We start from the raw sequence: 24587 nt of genomic DNA on the forward strand, positions 1-24587 counted from the left end.
TTCATAATCAAGTGATTCCAAAAGTCCATCAGCATGGAGTTTCTTCATGTGCTTTACACCAATATGACCTAAACGGCAGTGCCACAAATAAGCTGCATTATCATTATTAAACTTATATCTTTTGGCTTCAATACTATGAACATGTGTATCACTGCTATCAAGATTTAGTAAAAATAGATCACTCATCAAGGGTGCATGACCATAAAAGATATTACTCATATAAATAGAACAACCATTATTCTCTGATTTAAGTGAATAACCATCTCGCATTAAACAAGATCCAGATATAATGTTCATGCTCAACGCTGGCACCAAATAACAATTATTTAGGTCTAAAACTAATCCCGAAGGTAGATGTAGAGGTAGCGTGCCGACGACAATCACATCGACTTTGGAACCATTTCCCACGCGCATCGTCACCTCGTGCTTAGCCAATCTTCGCTTAATCCGTAGCCCCTATTTCGAGTTGCAAATATTAGCCCGAGCATCAACACTCATCGGACCGCATACATCAATATGTATTATTTCCAACAAGTCTGTTGCTCGCTCCATTGTTCCGGAGAACGGAGTCTTAGTCAATCTTAGTCATAATCAAGTGATTCCAAAAGCCCACCTGCATGGTGTTTCTTCATGTGCTTTACACCAATATGACCTAAACGGCAGTGCCACAAGTATGTTGCACTATCATTATCAACTTTGCATCTTTTGATATCAATATTATGAATATGTGTATCACTACAATCGAGATTCAATAAACCATTTATATTGGGTGTATGATCATAGAAGGTTTTATTCATGTAAACAGAACAACAATTATTCTCTGACTTAAATGAATAACTATATCGCAATAAAAATGATCCAATCATATTCATGCTCAATGCAAACACCTAATAAAATTTATTTAGGTCGAACACTAATCCCGAAGGTAGAGGGAGTGTACGATGGTGATCTTATCAACCTTGGAATCAATTTCAACACACATCGTCACCTCGCCGTTAACTAGTTTTGTTCATTTTGCAACTCCTGTTTCGAGTTACTAATCTTAGTGATACGTCTCCAACGTATCTACTTTTCCTAACACTTTTCCTCTTGTTTTGGACTCTAATTTGCATGATTTGAATGAAACTAACACCGGACTGACGCTGTTTTCAGCAGAACTACCATGGTGTTGTTTTTGTGCAGAAATAAAAGTTCTCGGAATGGAATGAAACTTTGCAAGGAATTTTTATATAATAAAAGAGAATTTCTGGAGCCAAGACCTACCGGAGGGGGGCACCTGGGTGGGCACAACCCACCAGGACGCGCTCCCCTCACCAGGCGTGCCCAGGTCGGTTGTCCCCACCTGGTGGCCCCGCAGACCCTGATTCCAACTCCATAAATACCTATTTTTCTAGAAAAAAATCAAGGAGAAATAATTATTGCGATCCACGAGACGGAGCCGCTGTCACCTCATGTTCTTCATCGGGAGGCCAGATCTGGAGTCCGTTTGGGGCTCCGGAGAGGGGGATCTTCGTTCTTCGTCATCACCAACCCTTCTCCATTGCCAATTCCATGATGCTCCCCACCAGGAGTGAGTAATTCCTTCGTAGGCTCGCTGGTCGGTGAGGAGTTGGATGAGATTCATCATGTGATCGAGTTAGTTTTGTTAGGGTTTGATCCCTAGTATCCACTATGTTCTTAGATTGATGTTGCTATGACTTTGCCATGCTTAATGCTCTTCACTTTGGGCCGGGGTGCCATGATTTCAGATCTGAACCATTTATGTTATCACCATTATATCCATGTTCTAGATCCGATCTTGCAAGTTATAGTCACCTGCTTTGTGTTATGATCCGGCAACCCCAGAGTGACAATAGTCGGGACCACTCCCGGTGATGACCATAGTTTGAGGAGTTCATGTATTCACTATGTGTTAATGCTTTGTTCCGGTTCTCTATTAAAAGGAGGCCTTAATATCCCTTAGTTTCCAATAGGACCCTGTAACGCCCCGAGACCGACGCTCCAGAAGACTTCCAGCTATTCCGAGTTTCTCCGTGTGTTTCATTCTTGCTTGCTCCTTTTATTTTGCATTGCATCATGTCATACATCTTTCGCATCTCACTTAAATAAATTGCATAGATCGTTGATCTATTTAAATCGAGGGAGTCACATGGTGAAATTCTCTTTATAACATATAAAAGTCTCCTACTATTATTAGGGAGCTATATTAAAAATTCCATTGTTTTGGAATTCACCTTAACACACTTGCAAAATCCCAATGCCTTTGTTATCACAACTATTGGCCTCTAACTTTGCTATATATCCTTTCTCTATTTTTCTGGAGCTCCACCGAGATTCTCAATCATTTCTGGACCGTCCTAGCACCCACTTTCTTTTAGAACCCATTTGAATTAAATTCAAATGAGTGTGGACCTAGTTTGCCCAAACCTCTTCCAACCATTTTTGTTAAATCCTTCATTTTTTCTTGGTCCAAGGAAAATATCCCTGTTGGTCTAATTCCTTTTCTAATTCTCTCTTTCTGTTCTCCAAAGTTCTCTTTAATTTTTATTTTTTTATTGGGAGCCCAATTTAGCTTTCCAGGCTGGCCCTCTCCTTCTCTCTTCCTAGTCTTCCTTTTAGCCCAGCCCAACAAGGCCAATCCTTGACCTTTTGGCCCAAGGCCCGTATCCCTCCTAACCCTAGGCGCTTCTGGACCCTCTCCCTCGCACCGCCAGAGTCAGCGAGCGCTGCGGCCTCGCTCGACCCCCTCCTCTCGTTGTGATCCTTTTCTCTATCTCTCTCTTGATCTCCCACGCCCGATCCCTATCGCGCACCTCTCCCTTCGCTCTCTCCCTCGCGCCGCCACCAACGAGAAACGCGCGTGACCACGCCGGCCTCCCCGCCCTCAGCTCCTCCTCCACTTCGCCTTGGCGCTGCGACCACTGCTGCCCTCCTCCCTCTCCCATGCGCCGCCACCTACCTCGCGCGCAACTCCACCGCCGTGCGCCACCGTCGCGCTGCACCGGCTGACGACCTCGCTCGGCCCGAGCGCCACCAGGAGCCAGGGCCCCGCCGCGTTTCGGCCGTCGCCAGCGAGCACCTCCGTCGAAGCCACGTCCGCTCGCCGCCCCTCCCACGACTCCGTCTCTACCTCGTCACCCACGTTGACCAAGGCCGCCAAGCATGTGGGTACTTCTTCCTCTGCCCGAGCCTCCCCTTGAGCTCCTCTGCCTCCGCGCCCACATGTCGTCGGCGTTCCCGACGGCCTCGCCAGGAGCTTCCCCGAGCTCCAGCAGGACTCGCCCCGACACTTGCTCTACCCGGATCCACCTCGGCCTCACCGGACAGATGCACCAACAACCTCCCGTCTTGTTTATTTTGGACCAGCAAGAACATCGCCAAGAACCCTACGCGGACGCATCGTCTCCATGGTTTCGCCAAGTTTCATCACCGATGACCGTTTTGGATACACCAAGACCCGGACCATCAAGTACCACGACGTCCGTCGATCGCCAAGTACCCCTTCGGATATGCAAGTTCCTCGAAGGTCCGCCGAGGCCTAGTACGACTACAGGACCGGAACGAATTACCACGATGACCGTTGACATGTACCACTACACCGCACCGAAACGTCAAGACCGTCCCGAATATTGCCAAGTACCACTTCGGTTTCGGAACGCGACGAGTACCACGACTACCCTCGAGGACCTTGGTTCCATCAAGTTTGACAACCACGTGTGTACAACTACCGCCGCCGTGAGTTTCAACAAGACGTCGTGTGCCTCTACTTCTACTACCGTCCCGGTGATCACAGATGAACAATAGCACGACTACTTCCACTACGGCATGAGTACAACTACTACCTCTACGAACGTGGCGAGACCATCTACTTCCGCTAAGAACTTGATCCGTTCCGAAAGGTCTCACCTCGAAGGTATAACCCCGAGACGACGCCCATGAACGAATGAATGCATGTTGGATGAGATGCACCCTTTGTCTGCAAAGTGTCCGTATTGTCACTCGTTTCCATGCCACTAACTCGTGGGACACCCGGTATCCGGGAGTGCCCCACCATCTTTTGCACGCATCCGCACACTTCTCCTTTGCATCGGTTTCTCAATCGAGTTACCAGAACCGGAATGTTGCCGCGACATCATTTTTGTTTCGTTGCCGTGGCACCCCTTTCTTTCTACCACGGTGACAAATGCTCTCATCACCCTCATGTCAACATTTTCTTAAACTTGCATAAACTTGAACATGACATCCGCATCATGATTACAACATTTAATATGTTTAAAATTGTTGTTGCATTAAATTGCTAATGCATATGGGGTTTTACCGGAATTGTTGGTTGATGTTTCCGGCCCCATTTAAATTGTTTAGATGGTATAGTTTTGTTATGCTTCACCTCTTTCCATGTTAATCAACATTTAATTTTGTTGGGTACTTAAACGAGATCGAACTAAATAACTTTTTGTGGTGTTTTCTTCAATATGCAACTCCGTTGCATATTGAGCTCCACTTAAGTTGTAGTGTTGTTTGTTGCACTTTGCCATGCCATGCCTCATTAAACCGGACATGCATCATACTTGATTGTGCATCATGCCATGTTTATGTGATGGTTGTTTATTATCTTTGTTTGCTTCTTTCCGGTGTGCTTCTTCGGGTTAGTTCCGATAACGTCACGTTTTTGAGGATTCGTTCGTCTTCGTCCGTTTGTCTTCTTCACGGACTCGCTCTTCTTCCTTGCGGGATTTCAGGCAAGATGACCATACCCTCGAAATCACTCCTATCTTTGCTTGCTAGTTGCTCGCTCTTTTGCTATGCCTATGCTGCGATACCTACCACTTGCTTATCATGCCTCCTATATTGTTGAACCAAACCTCTAACCCACCTTGTCCTAGCAAACCGTTGTTTGGCTATGTTACCGCTTTGCTCAGCCCCTCTTATAGCGTTGCTAGTTGCAGGTGAAGATTGGAGCTTGTTCCATGTTGGAACATGGATATTTTGTTGGGATATCACAATATCTCTTATTTAATTAATGCATCTATATACTTGGTAAAGGGTGGAAGGCTTGGCCTTATGCCTGGTGTTTTGTTCCACTCTTGCCGCCCTAGTTTCCGTCATATCGGTGTTACGTTCCCGGATTTTGCGTTCCTTACGCGGTTGGGTTATAATGGGAACCCCTTGACAGTTCGCCTGGAATGAAACTCCTCCAGCAAGGCCAAACATTGGCTTTACCATTCGCCACCTAGCCTTTTCTTTCCCTTGGGTTCTGCAGACTCAAGGGTCATCTTTATTTTAAACCCCCGGGCCAGTGCTCCTCTGAGTGTCGGTCCAAACTGAGCGATGTCCGGAGCTACCAGGGGCAACTCTAGGCTAGCCCACCCGACGTCTGGCTCATCCGGTGTGCCCTGAGAACGAGATATGTGCAGCTCCTATCGAGATTTGTCGGCACATCTGGGTGGCTTTGCTGGTCTTGTTTTACCATTGTCGAAATGTCTTGTAACCGGGATTCCGAGTCTGATCGGGTCTTCCCGCTAGAAGGAATATCCTTCGTTGACCGTGAGAGCTTGTGATGGGCTAAGTTGGGACTCCCCTGCAGGGATTTGAACTTTCGAAAGCCGTGCCCGCGGTTATGGGCAGATGGGAATTTGTTAATGTCCGGTTGTAGAAAACCCGTAGTTGATCTTAATTAAAATAAACCAACCGCGTGTGTAACCATGATGGTCTCTTCTCGACGAAGTCCGGGAAGTGAACACGGTGTTGGAGTTATGTTTGACGTAGGTTGTTATAGGATCACTTCTTGATCATATTTTCTCGAACGTGCTTTGCCTTCTCTTCTCGCTCTCATTTGCGCTGTTAGCCACCAAATATGCTAGTCGCTTGCTGCAGCTCCACCTCATACCTTTACCTTACCCATAAGCTTAAATAGTCTTGATCGCGAGGGTGTGAGATTGCTGAGTCCCCGTGACTCACAGATACTTCCAAAACCAGTTTACAGGTGCCGATGATACCGTGCAGGTGACGCAACCGAGCTCAAGAAGGAGCTCGATGAAGATCGTGTTCGTTATGTTGTTTATGTTTCCAGTTGATCAGTAGTGGAGCCCAGTTGGGATGATCGGGGATCTGTAGCATTTGGGGTAGTCTTCTTTTATTTTGGTTCCATAGTCAGATCCTGAGTGTATTTGGATGATGTAATGCTTTATTCATGTATTGTGTGAAGTGGCGATTGTAAGCCAACTATGTGTCTCTTTCCCTTATGTATTACATGGGTTGTGTGAAGATTACCTCACTTGCGACATTGCTTTCAATGCGGTTATGCCTCTAAGTCGTGCTTCGACACGTGGGAGATATAGCCGCATCGAGGGCGTTACAAGTTGGTATCAGAGCTTTCCCCGACCTTAGGAGCCCCCTGCTTGATCGAATCGCTGGCGTTGTTGAGTCTAGAAAAATGTTTTGAGTCATTTAGGAATTATATATCGGAGAGTTTAGGAATTCTTTTTACTCCTCAGTCCCTTCGTTGCTCTGGTGAGGCATCCTGACGTAGAGTTTTGACTCTTCTCTTCTCAAATTTCACTAAAAAAATTTTAGGATCACGCGGGTATCTTGGAATCGTTTCGATGGTTTCGTGACAAGAACATTGTTCTTGGTGCCTCCTGTCATTTAGGGGTTGTGGCAGTGTCCCAGGGAGTTGAGCTCCGAGGTGTTGTCATCACAAATTTTATCGTTGCAGTTTTGGAATACCTGAGTTTAGTTTCACCGACATCGAAAATCTCTTTTATGCAGTTGTTGGTGAGATAACCTTGACGCCACCCAGTACTGGGGCGGGAGTTCGGGAGTATTGCCATAACTCGTATAACGGATGCTTTTCGAAGGTTGAGGTAAACGATTTTCGAAGGTTTCTTGGTTATGTGTTGAAGGATGGATACAGCTGGATGTAGGATTTGTTAGTTTTGGGTGAGATATTATACTTCCCCTGTATCCCCAACACCTGATTGCATAACCGGAAAATTTCGGGAGTTTATAAGTGGGAATTCAAGTATATCGTAGGATATCTTTCTGACAGATGTATGATATGAAATTGGGGTTCGATGTCTAGTGGTCCGCCTATCCACGGTTGGTTTTACAGTGGTCTCGTTGTGTCTTAAAGAGTCCTTGGCTATGCCGACTCGGGGACGCTTCGTATGTCATGTGCACTGCCTTGTACATGATGGTGCTGTATGATCGAGCCCGTGTAGGCCCCACCACGAAAACTTCGGATGAAATCTTTATCATATGTTTGTTCCGGCTTATTCTGCAAGCCAATCCTTTGTTTTGTTTTGAGTTGTGGTATTCGAGTTGCTTCGAAGTCAAATGTTGATTCCATACCTTTCCTAAACGGTGTTTCTCATACTCCGATGTGAATACCAATCCTTCATGACAATCAAGATTGTCAATCCTTTTCAACCGGCGTGTTTTCTCTTCAAGTGGTTCCGATCATTTCAACATTCGCAAGATCAACTCAAGTCTTCTCAACGGTGTTTGGTTCATTCGTCTCCAAGTTGCCTTTGTTTTCCCGCCCTCCCTCCCTTTGTTTCTTCAAGGACCCAGATTTCTTAATCAAGTATCCTTTTATTGATGGAAAGTCTCTCCATTCTTTTTCGTCAATGTTCTTATCCGGTGATTCTCAGGAAGTTTTTAACGGAGCTTCAAGTGTTGTATTCTTCGTTCTTTCCTTCTCCGGTGGATCCAATTCAAGCTTTGTTGATCATATCCTTTCCTCGTTTAAATTTTTCCCATGCCGTTGCACCTCTTTATCATTCACTTCTCACTATTCATTTGTTCGGGAGTGTTAAAGATATCTCAGAAGATTCGTGTTTCCACTCTTAATCCATTCAAGCTATTTTGAGGATGTTATCTCATTCAAGCCTTTTAATTCAACCGGTGCAATCTCTCTTTTTAATCATTCTAACGGTGTTTTCTCTTGAGTGGCCCTAACCCACAGGTTTTTTCCCAGGATCTTACCTGACTCTTCTTATTTTTCCGGAGCTTCTCAAATTCTTTTCTAAAGTTTGACGTAATAATGTTTTATCATCGGTCAAATGTCTTTCTCCAAGATCTTTCAAATTCTTTTCATCGTTGGCTCAACCTTTCTAATTTTCATCCCGGAGTATCTCAACAATTTGGTGGTGTTTCTCATTGTCATTCTCAGATTTTGAAGACCAAAGAAGAGTTTCTCTTTAATCTTGCTCCATTCTCTTCAAGATTCGTGATTCTAGCTTGTTGCCATCCTCTCATAATTGTTTTTGATTGTGGGAATTCTTTTCACCCATCCGGAGCAATTCAAGAGTCTTCTCAGTTTGTTATCCAGAGTCCATCAATTCAGGGTTTTTTTCATTCTCAGCTTTCAGTTATCATTCTCCAATCATACAGGTGCTTAAATCAAGGATTCTCTAATCAGCTCATAATATCTTCGTTCTCATGGATCTAAATTCTCTCAAGCATCTTCATTCATTTGCTAATTCTTCCCGGTGTTCTCTTTATCTTCTCTTTGTTCATTTTTAATTCTTACGGTGGTTCGTTCAAGAGTTCTCGTCATTCGTTATCATATCAATTTATTCGTTGTTTTCAATCCTTCCGGTGGTTCGTTGAAGACCTTCCTCAAGTTTACGCTATATCTTTCTTAATCTTTTCTACGAGAATAAGTAATATGCCAAATTCGTTGATTGTCATCAATTTAAATTGGTGATGGATACGCATAACGTAATTCTTATTCTTGCTTCATTGAGTGATTAATTCCTTATTCCAGAGGCTCTTCAAATTCCTGATTTCATTTGCTTCATCTTTCTTTTCCGGAGTTCCAAGCTTTTCCGCATTATACCGTCATGAAGATTCATCTAATGATCCAAGGCTTCACCTTGTGTTCTCTACTTATCTTTCCTTTCGTTTGATCATCCTTTCGTTATCGGAGTTCTTCGAGAGTTTCTTCATGATGGTTCATCAAGGATTTATTTCCTTCTCGAAGTTGTCATCGAGATTCTTTTGTAAGGAGCTCAAGCATTCTTCTTCTCGCAATCTGGAGTGCTATTCTTTCTTCCGTATCATTAGAGGTGGTATTATGTCATTCTTCATAACTTGAGTTCATGTTTCATGATTCACTTGTTGTTAAGAATGAAATATTTTAAATCCATCAATCTCGTCATTGGAGCTATCTTGGGTTATATTTTCACCTAGAGCCTTCCCTAAGGATTGTTGCTATTTATGGTGCTTATAAATGACCCAAGTTCTTCTTTTATCCTTCCAGTGAATAAGTTTATCGTCTCCTTCTTGGTATCAAGTCAATCTGTTGTTCCGTTAGTGGCAGAATTTCACCTCATAGTTTTGAGAAGTTTTTCATAAGCCCACCACCAGCTTACTCTTTTCGTTGTTGGTTTTCCAACTACTCCGTTCGACCCTTCTCCTAAGGATGCCTTTTCAAACTCTTTTGTGGTAGAAGTTGGCATTTTCGTCTCCATTCTTTTATTTCAATTATCTATCTTCTATTCTTTCATTCCGGAGACATTGTGATGTTGCTCTCTTCAACCCATCTTCTTGTTTTGTCAGGACCTTGTTCTTTTCGTGCTCATCCTTTTAACCGGAGTGTCATGTCCTCTTTTCAAGTATCCTCTCATCCTGTCAAGATCATATTCAATTCCCTCCATTTCCAACCAGAGTATTGTCGTAATTGATCTTTATCGTTCCTTGTGCTTCTCATTTCAACCGGAGTGCTTGCATGTAATTCTTGTTCATTGCAACCTTTTTCTTATGTCTTCAACCTACAAGGTTCTAGTAATGTTCCTTGTTCCTCTTGTCTAACGGAGTGTTTTCAACTTTGTTCATCTTTGTTGTATTCTTCCTTTCAATTTGTTCAACCTCGCAAGGTTCTTTGGTTTCACTCGTTTGTCAAAGAAGCAACTTAGCTTTACCTCTTCTCTTTCCCTTCCTTTTTCCCTCCGGTGACATTCTAGATCTCGGGACGAGATCCGCTTGTAGTGGTGGAGTGTTGTAACGCCCCGAGACCGACGCTCCAGAAGACTTCCAGCTATTCTGAGTTTCTCCGTGTGTTTCATTCTTGCTTGCTCCTTTTATTTTGCATTGCATCATGTCATCATGTCATAAATCTTTCACATCTCACTTAAATAAATTGCATAGATCGTTGATCTATTTAAATCGAGGGAGTTCACATGGTGAAATTCTCTTTATAACATATAAAAGTCTCCTACTATTATTAGGGAGCTATATTAAAAATTCCAGTGTTTTGGAATTCACCTTAACACACTTGCAAAATCCCAATGCCTTTGTTATCACAACTATTGGCCTCTAACTTTGCTATATATCATTTCTCTATTTTTCCGGAGCTCCACCGAGATTCTCAATCATTTTTGGACCGTCCTAGCACCCACTTTCTTTTAGAACCCATTTGAATTAAATTCAAATGAGTGTGGACCTAGTTTGCCCAAACCTCTTCCAACCATTTTTGTTAAATCCTTCATTTTTTCTTGGTCCAAGGAAAATATCCCTGTTGGTCTAATTCCTTTTCTAATTCTCTCTTTCTGTTCTCCAAAGTTCTCTTTAATTTTTATTTCTTTATTGGGAGCCCAATTTAGCTTTCCAGGCTGGCCCTCTCCTTCTCTCTTCCTAGTCTTCCTTTTAGCCCAGCCCAACAAGGCCAACCCTTGACCTTTTGGCCCAAGGCCCGTATCCCTCCTAACCCTAGGCGCTTCTGGACCCTCTCCCTCGCGCCGCTAGAGTCAGCGAGCGCTGCGGCCTCGCTCGACCCCCTCCTCTCGTTGTGATCCTTTTCTCTCTCTCTCTCTCAATCTCCCACGCCCGATCCCTGTCGCACACCTCTCCCTTCGCTCTCTTCCTCGCGCCGCCACCCACGAGAAATGCGCGTGACCACGCCGGCCTCCCCGTCCTCAGCTCCTCCTCCACCTCGCCTTGGCGCTGCGATCACTGCTGCCCTCCTCCCTCTCCCATGCGCCGCCACCTACCTCGCGCGCAACCCCACCGCCGTGCGCCACAGTCGCGCTGCGCCGGCTGATGACCTCGCTCGGCCCGAGCGCCACCAGGAGCCAGGGCCCCGCCGCGTTTCGGCCGCCGCCAGCCAGCACCTCCGTCGAAGCCACGTCCGCTCGTTGCCCCTCCCGCGACTCCGTCTCTACCTCGTCACCCACCGTTGACCAAGGCCGCCAAGCACGTGGGTACTTCTTCCTCTGCCCGAGCCTCCCCTTGAGCTCCTCTGCCTCCGCGCCCACATGTCGTCGGCATTCCCGACAGCCTCGCCAGGAGCTTCCCCGAGCTCCAGCAGGACTTGCCCTGACACTTGCTCTGCCCGGATCCACCTCAGCCTCACCGGACAGATGCACCACCAGCCTCCTGTCTTGTTTCTTTTGGACCAGTAAGAACATCGCCAAGAACCCTACGCGGACACATCGTCTCCATGGTTTCGCCAAGTTTCATCACCGATGACCGTTTTGGATACACCAAGACCCGGACCATCAAGTACCACGATGTCCGTCGATCGCCACGTACCCCTTCGGATACGCAAGTTCCTCGAAGGTCCACCGAGGCCTAGTACAACTACAGGACCGGAACGAAGTACCACGAAGACCATTGACATGTACCACTACACCGCACCGAAACGTCAAGACCGTCCCGGATATCGCCAAGTACCACTTCGGTTTCGAAATGCGACGAGTACCATGACTACCCTCGAGGACCTTGGTTCCATCAAGTTCGACTACCACGTGTGTACAACTACCGCCGCCGTGAGTTTCGACAAGACGTCGTGTGCCTCTACTTCTACTACCGTCCCGGTGATCACAGATGAACGATAGCACGACTACTTCCACTACGGCATGAGTACAACTACTACCTCTACGAACATGGCGAGACTGTCTACTTCCACTAAGAACTTGATCCGTTCCAAAAGGTCTCACCTAGAAGGTATAACCCCGAGACGACGCCCGTGGACGAATGAATGCATGTTGGATGAGATGCACCCTTTGTCTGCACCGTGTCCGTATTGTCACTCGTTTCCATGCCACTAACTCGTGGGACACCCGGTATCCGGGAGTGCCCCACCATCTTTTGCATGCATCCGCACACTTCTCCTTTGCATCGGTTTCTCAATCGAGTTACCGGAACCGGAATGTTGCCGCGGCATCATTTCCGTTTCGTTGCCGTGGCACCCCTTTCTTTCTACCACGGTGACAAATGCTCTCATCACCCTCATGTCAACATTTTCTTAAACTTGCATAAACTTGAACATGACATCCGCATCATGATAACAACATTTAATATGTTTAAAATTGTTGTTGCATTAAACTGCTAATGCATATGGGGTTTTACCGGAATTGTTGGTTGATGTTTCCGGCCCCATTTAAATTGTTTAGATGGTATAGTTTTGTTATGCTTCACCTCTTGCCATGTTAATCAACATTTAATTTTGTTGGGTACTTAAACGAGATCAAACTAAATAACTTGTTATGGTGTTTTCTTCAATATGCAACTCCATTGCATATTGAGCTCCACTTAAGTTGTAGTGTTGTTTGTTGCACTTTGCCATGCCATGCCTCATTAAACCGGACATGCATCATACTTGATTGTGCATCATGCCATGTTTATGTGATGGTTGCTTATTATCTTTGTTTGCTTCTTTCCGGTGTGCTTCTTCGGGTTAGTTCCGATAACGTGCGTTTGTGAGGATTCGCTCGTCTTCGTCCATTTGTCTTCTTCATGGACTCATTCTTCTTCCTTGCGGGATTTCAGGTAAGATGACCATATCCTCGAAATCACTTCTATCTTTGCTTGCTAGTTGCTCGCTCTTTTGCTATGCCTATGCTGCGATACCTACCACTTGCTTATCATGCCTCCTATATTGTTGAACCAAACCTCTAACCCACCTTGTCCTAGCAAACCATTGTTTGGCTATGTTACCGCTTTGCTCAGCCCCTCTTATAGCATTGCTAGTTGCAGGTGAAGATTGGAGCTTGTTCCATGTTGGAACATGGATATTTTGTTGGGATATCACAATATCTCTTATTTAATTAATGCATCTATATACTTGGTAAAGGGTGGAAGGCTCGGCCTTATGCCTGGTGTTTTGTTCCACTCTTGCCGCCCTAGTTTCCGTCATATCGGTGTTACGTTCCCGGAATTTGCATTCCTTACGCGGTTGGGTTATAATGGGAACCCCTTGACAGTTCGCCTAGAATAAATCTCCTCCAGCAAGGCCAAACATTGGCTTTACCATTCGCCACCTAGCCTTTTCTTTCCCTTGGGTTCTGCAGACTCAAGGGTCATCTTTATTTTAAACCCCCGGGCCAGTGCTCCTCTGAGTGTTGGTCCAAACTGAGCGATGTCCGGAGCTACCAGGGGCAACTCTGGGCTGGCCCTCCCGACATCTGGCTCATCCGGTGTGCCCTGAGAACAAGATATGTGCAGCTCCTATCAGGATTTGTCGGCACATCTGGGTGGCTTTGCTGGTCTTGTTTTACCATTGTCGAAATGTCTTGTAATCGGGATTCCGAGTCTGATCGGGTCTTCCCGCTAGAAGGAATATCCTTCGTTGACCGTGAGAGCTTGTGATGGGCTAAGTTGGGACTCCCCTACAGGGATTTGAACTTTCGAAAGCCGTGCCCATGGTTATGGGCAGATGGGAATTTGTTAATGTCCGGTTGTAGAAAACCTGAAGTTGATCTTAATTAAAATACACCAACCACGTGTGTAACCGTGATGGTCTCTTCTCGGCGAAGTCCGGGAAGTGAACACGGTGTTGGAGTTATGTTTGACGTAGGTTGTTATAGGATCACTTCTTGATCATATTTTCTCGAACATGCTTTGCCTTCTCTTCTCGTTCTCATTTGCGTTGTTAGCCACCAAATATGCTAGTCGCTTGCTGCAGCTCCACCTCATACCTTTACCTTACCCATAAGCTTAAATAGTCTTGATCGCGAGGGTGTGAGATTGCTGAGTCCCCGTGACTCACAGATACTTCCAAAACCAGTTTGTAGGTGCCGATGATACCGTGTAGGTGATGCAACCGAGCTCAAGGAGGAGCTAGACGAAGATCGTGTTCGTTATGTTGTTTCCGTTTCCAGTTGATCAGTAGTGGAGCCCAGTTGGGACGATCGGGGATCTGTAGCATTTGGGGTAGTCTTCTTTTATTTTGGTTCCGTAATTGGACCTTGAGTGTATTTGGATGATGTAATGCTTTATTCATGTATTGTGTGAAGTGGCGATTGTAAGCCAACTATGTATCTCTTTCCCTTATGTATTACATGGGTTGTGTGAAGATTACCTCACTTGCGACATTGCTTTCAATGCGGTTATGCCTCTAAGTCGTGCTTCGACACATGGGAGATATAGCCGCATCGAGGGCGTGACAGACCCCGCTTCCATGGGAGGGTAGGACAAAAGATGTCATGCAAGTTCTTTCCATAAGCACGTATGACTATTTACAGAATACATGCCTACATTATATTGATGAACTGGAGCTAGTGCCGTATCGCCCTAGGTTATAAGATTCTCATGATGAATATCATCCAACAAGTCACTGATCCAATGCCTACAAATTTATCTTATATTGATCTTGCTAAGTTACTACTATTATCATCACTGTTACACTTGCTACAAAATTACTGCTATCACTATTATCATTACTATTGCTGTTGTCACCACTATCTAAATTATCATATTACTTTGCTACTGATCACGTTGCTGCAAATAATTAATCTCCAAGTGTGGTTGAATTGAAAACTCAGCTGCTAATACCTTCAAATATTATTTGTCTCCCCTTGTGTCGAATCTATAAATTTAGGTTGAATACTCTACCCTCGAAAACTGTTGCGACCTCTATACTTGTGGGTTATCAAGACCTTTTTCTGGCACCGTTGCCGGGGAGCATAGCTATATTTGTTGAGTCACTTGGGATTATTATCACATTATCACTATGAAGAATCTGAAGGATGTTAAGACTAAGATATTTCCCTCAAAGACGAGGGGAGGTAAGGAACTGCCATGCAGTTCTGCTTTAGATTCACCTTCTGTTATAAGTAAACTTGCAACACCACCACATGCTATTAATTCTGATATGTCGCAAGTTATTGATGATGCTACTTCTGCTATGGATAATTCTTATGATGATGCTAGTACCTTGCTTAATGATGATGTGCCACTTGGTGATTTTCTTGATAAACAAATTGCTAGAGTTGTACAACATGATGTTGAATCTGATGATGAGCTTGAAACTGAAACTCCTGAAACACCTACTAGAACTAGCCCTCCTAGATATGAATTGCTTAAGGTACCGGAAGGTTATGTTACGAGTGAGGAGACAACTAGAGATATTCTTGCTTGCAGAGGTAGGGATGATCTAAAGAAATTATTATGCAAGTATAAAGAAAAATCTTTGAATGCTAGAATGAAATGTGATCCTAAGTTTGCTACTTCACCTATCTTTATTGATGATAAGGATTATGAATTCTCTATCGACCCAGAGTTAATTACTTTGGTTGAATCTGATCCTTTGCATGGTTATGAAACTGAAACTATTGTGGCACATCTTACTAAGTTGCATGACATAGCCACCCTTTTTACTCATGATGAGAAAACTCGCTACTACTATATTCTCAAATGATTTCCTTTCTCATTAAAGGGTGATGCTAAAGCTTGGTACAATACTCTTGCTCCTAGTTGTGTGCGTAGTCCCCAGGATATGATTTATTACTTCTCTGAAAAATATTTCCCTACTCATAAGAAATAAGCTGCCTTGCAGGAAATATTTAACTTTGTCAAATTAAAGAAGAGAGTCTCCCACAAGCTTGGGGGAGGCTTTGCCAGTTACTTAATGCTTTGCCTGATCATCCACTTAAGAAAAATGAAATACTTGATATCTTCTATAATGGACTAACCGATGCTTCTATGGATTTCCTAGATAGTTGTGCTAGTTGTGTTTTCAAGGAACGAACTGTTGGACAAGCTGAAGAATTATTGAATAACATATTGAAAAATTATGATGATTGGACTCTTCCTGAACCACCGGCTAAACCCACTTTGAAGAAGAGGGGTATATTATATATTAGTCCTAAAGATATGCAAGAGGCAAAGAAATCTATGAAGGAAAAATGTATTAAAGCTGAGGATGTTAAAAGTTTACCTCCTATTGAAGAAATACATGGGCTTAATACACCACCACTGCCTAAGGTGGTAGAGGTAAATTCTCTAATGAAGTTCAATGATAATGATAATCCTCACAATATGCACCCAGCCAATGTCTTTATGAGTTTGAAAATTATATTAGAAAACAAGATCACTTTAAGCAAATGTTATGAAACAATTGAAATACAATTCTGATATGATTGCTCGCTTGAGCGACTTGTTATTTAGAATATCAAATGATGTTAGAGGTGTTGGAAAGCATGCTTCTATGGTTCAAACCCAGTTAGAACAAGTTGCTAAATCTCAAAGAGAATTGCTTGATGAAATGAATAACAGTATGCATGACTTTGCTGTTAGAGTTGCAACTAGAGGAGGTAAAATGACTCAGGAACCACTTTATCCTAAGGGACACCCAAAAAGAATTGAACAAGATTCACAAAGAGCTAACATTAGTGCACCTAGTTCTTCTAGAAAGAAAAATAAAAATGATAGGACTTTGCATGCTCCTAGTGAACCTGAAATGGAAAAACCTCCTGACATAGATAATGAAGTTTCTATCTCAGTGTTGAAACTCAATACGGTAATGAACACTCACCTAGTGATAATGAAAAAGATAATGTTGATTTTCATGAAGACTCTCAACCAAATAATAAAGAACTAGACAATGATGTTGAGATAGAACCACCTGTTGATCTTGATAACCCACAACCTAAGAATAAAAGGTATGATAAAAGAGACTTCACTGCTAGAAACACAATAAAGAAAGAGAACCGTGGGTTCAAAAACCTATGCCTTTTCCACCTAAGTAAACTAAAAAGAATGATGATGAAGAATTTGAACGCTTTGCTGAAATGCCGAGGCCGGTCTTTTTTGCATACTCGCTTGACCGATATCTTGAAAATGCCTCCTTATGCAAAGTATATGGAAGACATCATCACAAATAAAAGAAAAATACCGGAAGCTGAAATCTCCACTATGCTTGCTAATTATACTTTTAAAGATGGAGTACCTAAAAAACTTGGAGATCCATGAATACCAACTATACCTTGCTCCATCAAAAAGAATTATGTGAAAACTGCTTTGTGTGATTTAGGAGCTGGTGTTAGTGTTATGCCTTTCTCTTCATATAAAAGACTTGATTTGAATAAACTCACACCTACTGAAATATCTTTGCAAATGGCTGACAAATCAATTGCCATACCTATCAGTATCTGTGAGGATGTGCCCGTTGTTGTTGCTAATGTTACTATTTTGACTGACTTTGTTATACTTGAGATGCCCGAGGACGACAACATGTCGATTATCCTTGGTAGACCCTTCTTGAATACTGCAGGGCCTGTTATTGATTGCAATAAAAGCAAGATCACTTTTCATATTAATGGTAATGAGCATACGGTGCACTTTCCGAAGAAACAATTCCAAGTGAATGGTATTAATGTTATTGAAAAATCTCCGACAATCACTATTGGAAGTTTTCAAATACCTCTACCAACTGTCAAAAAGAAATATGAAATGCTTATTGTTGGGGACATTCATATCCCCATTGAGGTAATTTAGTGATTTATGAAAGTTCTTCGGTTTCGTGCTAATCGAAAGTGGTTGTTAATAAGACTTGATCAACCTTGTTAATGGATCATCTTTTAGCGGTATGAAGTTGATGAACTTAGTAGGCACTACCTTTTGTCCCTACTTTCTATTCTCTATTTTCATTAGTTAAATAAAATAAAATGCCATGTTTTGCCTATTTTCTGATTTTCCCGTGCAATAAAAAAATGATCGAAAAATAAAAGTTCTCAGAATGCCCTGAAAATTTAATACGATTTGTTTCTGAATATTTCTGAATTTTTGGTGCAAATAACATTAGAGGGAGGTGCTCCAGGTGGGCACAACCCACCTGGGCGCGCCAGGACCCCCAGGCGCGCCCTGGTGGGTTGTGGTCCCCATGTGGGCCCCCTCACTTATCTCTTGACACCACATCATCACCTACCTCCAAAAAAAATCTCCGTTGCTCTCTCTCCCATGTGGTAAAGTTCATGGTGGGATTTATGCTACTCGTTTGGCGGCTCACTTCGAGGTTGAGATACGCCCTCATGGTTACCCTCTGTCCAAGGTTTACCTAGACTGTGCTGCCATGGATCACCCCCATTTTACTGATGATAGATCTCCTAACATTCCTATTCCTTATAACCTAGTTTTAGTATTGAAACTTGTGCTATTATTCCACTATCTGCTCCTGCTTTGTTTGATTCTGTTGCCAGGGGCGGATATAGGATTATGCGTGCGGACATCATCGCCTACCGGAACGCTCAGGCTGCTGCAGAGGCAGAGAAGGAGCCTCAGCAGTGGGATCAGTGGATGCCCGCTCCTCAGTACCCCAACTACTATCCAGATTACTGATCGACTACCAAGTTAGGCCAAAAGCCTAAGTTTGGGGGAGTACGTGTTCTCACCGACATTACATTCATGTCCACTTATTCATCTTGTCGGTGTTCACACTTTTTCATTGTATCATCCATGTTTAAAATTTATTTTTCTTGCTTTCTTCTTATGTGTTTGAAAAACTTTAGAAAATCCAAAGAAATTAGTTGTAGCTAATTTACTTTCTATGCATGCTTAGCTGTAGTATTAAAAAGAAAACCCAAAAAGATTTCCTTGTTCTTCTTTTGCTTGTTGGGAGCTTTCCCGTGTAAATAGTTTTTCTCGTTTTTGCCCTTTCCTTTTATTTGCTTGTTCAAGAAAACAAAAACTCCAAAAATATTTCAGTGTGTTTCTCTGAATTTCTTTTCCTTTTATTCGAGCTGTACCGAGGAGAAGACCACGATGAAAATGTTGAGTGGCTCTCATATGAATAACTGTTGAACTAATCAAGAGCCCATTTTACCTTGTCTTCTCCTGTTAAATAAAATGTTTTGCAGATTCCAGCTTAGTCCATGGCACTCTTGCACTATTATTATTTTCACATCGTTCGGTCGTGCAAGTGAGAGGCAATAATGACGATATTCGATGAACTGGTCGTGGCAGAGAGAAATTGGTATGAACTCGACTTGTTCTTTTTGTGTAAATATGTTTAACCTAGCATCCATGATTCAACACATTATGATTAAACATGTTTGCAATGACAATTAGAGATTATAGTTCCTCATGCCATGCATAAGTAGGTGGGAGTGAATAATGATTTATCTTGGATATCAACAATTGCGTTAAAATGATTGTGATGTAGTATGATGACATGGTATCCTCCTCTGAATGTTCGAGTGGCTTGACTTGGCACATGTTCATGCATGTAGTTGAATCAAAACCAACGTAGCCTCTATGATATTTATGTTCATGGTGATCATATCCAACTCATGCTAGTGTCCAAAGTTACTTATGCATAATGCATGATCATGATCGTTGTTACTCTCTAGCTGGCTGCTTCTCAATCTAATTGCTAGCCTCCGCCTGGACTAAGTGAGAATTCTGCTTCTACATCAAAAACCTTGAACCCAAAGTTATTCCAGATGAGTCCACCATACCTACCTATATGCGGTATTATCCTGCCGTCCTAAGTAAATTTGCGTGTGCCACCCTAAAAAACTTCTAAAAATATATCCTTTTTGTGTGCCTGGATCGTTCATGGAATGACAGGAGGTGGTCGGTATCTTCCATGCTAAGCGGGTTATTCTCAGGTCGAGTGTTTATTCATTCGCCATCAGACGAGAAAAGGGCGGTAATAGGGATGCCCAGTCCCAAACTGCAAACACAAAAAGAGTTAATCGCTCAAATAATCAAACAAAAACTCCCAATGGAGTCAAAACCTTTATTTTTTATCGCTCGGGAACCGCCACTATCTTGTTTAACATGGGAGATATTGATAACTGATAGTCGTGAAGTAAATGAGAAGGGTGCATGTATCAAAATATCATTTATCTCTGTTTTTAAAAACTTGAGCTCTGGCACCTCTGCAAATCACTGCTTCCCTCTGCGAAGGGACTATCTGTTTACTTTTATGTTGTGTCATCACCTTCTAAAACAAGCGCTAGAACCTGAGAGCACAACCGTCATGACTTATGCATTGTGTGTAGCTAATGTTGGGTGCATCATGACTGGATCTTTTCTACCATGAATTACAATGTTTAGTCGCTGCTTGGACTTTGGAGGTGCTCTGCATTTATGTTTTGCGGTCTCAGAAAGGGCTAGTGAGATACCACTATTGTCATATTATATCATGGTTGTTTTGACAACGTGTTGCCGTTCGAGATGTCTTATTATTGCTCGCTAGCTGATTATATCATTGATATGAGTTAATATAATCTTTAAGAGTTATTGTCGACATGGTTAGTTATAATGTTGGCTAAAAACCTGGGTGCTGTTTAAGCTTATTTATGCAAACAAGAGCAAAAGTGTTCATAAAAGTTTTTCTTTTTCACTTTCAGTTTATCAACTGAATTGCTTGAGGACAAGCAAAGGTTTAAGCTTGGGGGAGTTGATACGTCTCCAGTGTATCTACTTTTCCTAACACTTTTCCTCTTGTTTTGGACTCTAATTTGCATGATTTGAATGAAACTAACCCCGGACCGACGCTGATTTCATCAGAACTACCATGGTGTTGTTTTTGTGCAGAAATAAAAGTTCTCGGAATGGAACGATACTTTGCGAGGAATTTTTATATAATAAAAGAGAATTTCTGGAGCCAAGACCTACCTACCGAAGGGGGGCACCTGGGTGGGCACAACCCACCAGGGCGCGCCCCCCTCACCAGGCGTGCCCAGGTGGGTTGTCCCCACCTGGTGGCCCCGCAGACCCTGATTCCAACTCCATAAATACCTATTTTTCTAGAAAAAAATCAGGGAGAAAGAATTATTGTGATCCATGAGATAGAGCCGCCGTCACCTCCTGTTCTTCATCGGGAGGCCAGATCTGGAGTCCGTTTGGGGCTCCTGAGAGGGGGATCTTCGTTCTTCATCATCACCAACCCTTCTCCATCGCCAATTCCATGATGCTCCCCACCGGGAGTGAGTAATTCCTTCGTAGGCTTGATGGTCGGTGAGGAGTTGGATGAGATTCATCATGTAATCGAGTTAGTTTTGTTAGGGCTTGATCCCTAGTATCCACTATGTTCTTAAATTGATGTTGCTATGACTTTGCCATGCATAATGCTTGTCACTTTGGGCCCGGTGCCATGATTTCAGATCTGAATCATTTATGTTATCACCATTATATCCATGTTCTAGATCCGATCTTGCAAGTTATAGTCACCTACTACGTGTTATGATCCGGTAACCCCAGAGTGACAATAGTCGGGACCACTCCCGGTGATGACCGTAGTTTGAGGAGTTCATGTATTCACTATGTATTAATGCTTTGTTCCAGTTCTCTATTAAAAGGAGGCCTTAATATCCCTTAGTTTCCAATAGGACCCCGCTACCACGGGAGGGTAGGACAAAATATGTCATGCAAGTTATTTCCATAAGCACATATGACTATTTACGGAATACATGCCTACATTATATTGATGAACTCGAGCTAGTGTCATATCACCCTAGGTTATAACTATCTCATGATGAATATCATCCAACAAGTCACTGATCCAATGTCTACGAATTTATCTTATATTGATCTTGCTAAGTTACTATTGTTATCATCACTGTTACACTTGCTGCAAAATTACTGCTATCACTATTACCGTTACTATTGCTGTTGTCACCACTATCAAAATTATCATATTACTTTGCTACTGATCACTTTGCTGCAGATAATTAATCTCTAGGTGTGGTTGAATTGACAACTCAGTTGCTAATACCTTCAAATATTCTTTGGCTCCCCTTGTGTCGAATCTATAAATTTGGGTTGAATACTCTACCCTCAAAAACGGTTGCGATCCCCTACACTTGTGGGTTATCACTTAGCAACTAAACCGGTATCAAATACCCTAGGGTTACTATGAACACTAGTAAAGTACACATTAATAACATGTATATCAAATATACCTTTGTTCACTTTGCCATCCTTCTTATTCGCCAAGTATTTGGGGTAGTTATGCTTCTAGTGACCATTCCCTTTTGCAGTACAAGCACTCAGTTTCAGGCTTAGGTCTAGCTTTGGGCTTCTTCACGGGAGTGGCAACTTGCTTGTCATTCTTCTTGAAGTTCCCTTTCTTTTCCTTTGCCCTTTTTCTTGAAACTAGTGGTCTTGTTAACCATAAACACTTGATGCTCTTTCTTGATTTCTACCTTCGCCGATTTTAGCATCGCGAAGAGCTCGAGAATCTTTTTTGTCATCCCTTGCACATTATAGTTCATCACGAAGTTCTTGTAGCTTGCTGGTAGTGAGTAGAGAACTCTGTCAATCACTATCTTATCTGGAAGATTAACTCCCACTTGATTCAAGCGATTGTAGTACCCAGACATTCTGAGCACATGCTCAGTGGCTAAGCTATTCTCCTCTATCTTGTAGGCAAAGTACTTGTCAGAGGTCTCATACCTCTCGACACGGGCATGAGTCTGAAATACCAATTTCAGCTCTTGGAACATCTCATATGCTCCGTGGTGTTTAAAACGTTTTTGAAGTCCCGGTTCTAAGCCATAAAGCATGGCATAATAAACTATTAAGTAGTCATCATATTGAGCTAACCAAACGTTCATAATGTATGCATATGCTCCTACAATAGGTCTGTCACCTAGCGGTGCATCAAGGACATAATTCTTCTGTGCAGCAATGAGGATAATCCTCAGATCACGGACCTAGTCCGCATCTTTGCTACTATCATCTTTCAACTTATTTTTCTCTAGGAACATAAAAATATAGGGGAGCCACAACACGAGCTATTGATCTACAACATAGATATGCAAATACTATCAGGACTAAGTTCATGATAAATTAAGTTCAATTAATCAAATTACTTAAGAACTCCCACTTAGATAGACATCCCTTGAGGCATCTAAATGATACGTGATCCAAATCAACTAAACCATGTCCGATCATCACGTGAGATGGAGTAGTCATCAATGGTGAACATCTCTATGTTGATCATATCTACTATATGATTCACATTCGACCTTTCGGTCTCTATATTCCGAGGCCATGTCTGTACATGCCAGGCTCGTCAAGTTTAACCCGAGTATTCCGCATGTGCAAAAACGTCTTGCACCCGTTGTATGTGAACGTAGAGTCTATCACACCCGATCATCACGTGGTGTCTCAAACACGACGAACTGTTGCAACAGTGCATACTCAGGGAGAACACTTATACCTTGAAATTTAGTTAAGGGATCATCTTATAATGCTACCGCCATACTAAGCAAAATAATATGCATAAAAGATAAACATCACATGCAAACAAAATATGTGACATGATATGGCCATCATCTTCTTGTGCTTTTGATCTCCATCTCCAAAGCATCGTCATGATCTCCATCGTCACCGACTTGACACTTTGATCTCCATCGTAGCGTCGTGGTCGTCTCTCCAACTATTGCTTCTACAACTATCACTAACTCATATTGATAAAGTAAAGCAATCACATGGCATTTGCATTCTATACAATAAGGAGACAACCATAAGGCTCCTGCGGGTTGTCAGATATCTTACAAAACATGATCATCTCATACAATAACATTTATCACATCATGTCTTGACCATATCACATCACAACATGCCCGGCAAAAACAAGTTAGGCATCCTCTACTTTGTTGTTGCAAGTTTTATGTGGCTGCTATGGGCTTCTAGTAAGAACCGTTCTTACCTATGCATCAAACCACATCGGTGTTTCGTCATGTTTGCTATTTTAACCTTCTTCAAGGACCAGCCGTAGTCAAATTTGATTCAAATAAAGTAGGAGAAACAGACACCCGCCAGCCACGTTTATGCAAAACTAGTTCCATGTCTGTCGGTGCAACCTGTCTCATGTGCGTGGACATGTAAGGTTGGTCTGGGCCGCTTCATCCCACAATACCGCTGAATCAAAATAATATGTTGGTGGTAAGCAGTATGAATATCACCGCCCACAACTCTTTGTGTTCTACTTGTGCATATCATCTACGCATTGACCTGGCTCGGATGCCACTGTTGGGGAACTGTAACACCCACAATGCGGCTATATCTCCCACGTGTCGGGGCACGACTTAGAGGCATAGCCGCATGGTAGGCATGTCGCAAGCGGGGTAATCTTTACACATCCCATGTACTGAATAAGAAAGGGATAAAGAGTCGGCTTACAATCGCCACTTCACACAATACATATATATATATATCATACATCATCCAAGGTACAATCAAAGGTCCGACTACGTAACCAAAATAAAGAAAGACAACCCCAAATGCTAGATCCCCGATCGTCCCAACTGGGCTCCACTACTGATCAACAGGAAACGACACATAACAACGAACAAGATCTTCATCGAGCTCCCACTTGAGCTCGGTTGCGTCATCTGCACTGGTATCAT

The sequence above is a fragment of the Triticum urartu genome, chromosome 4A (genome assembly GCF_056163025.1).
Source record: "Triticum urartu cultivar PI428250 chromosome 4A, HENAU_Tu73, whole genome shotgun sequence".
Classification (NCBI taxonomy): Eukaryota; Viridiplantae; Streptophyta; class Magnoliopsida; order Poales; family Poaceae; genus Triticum; species Triticum urartu.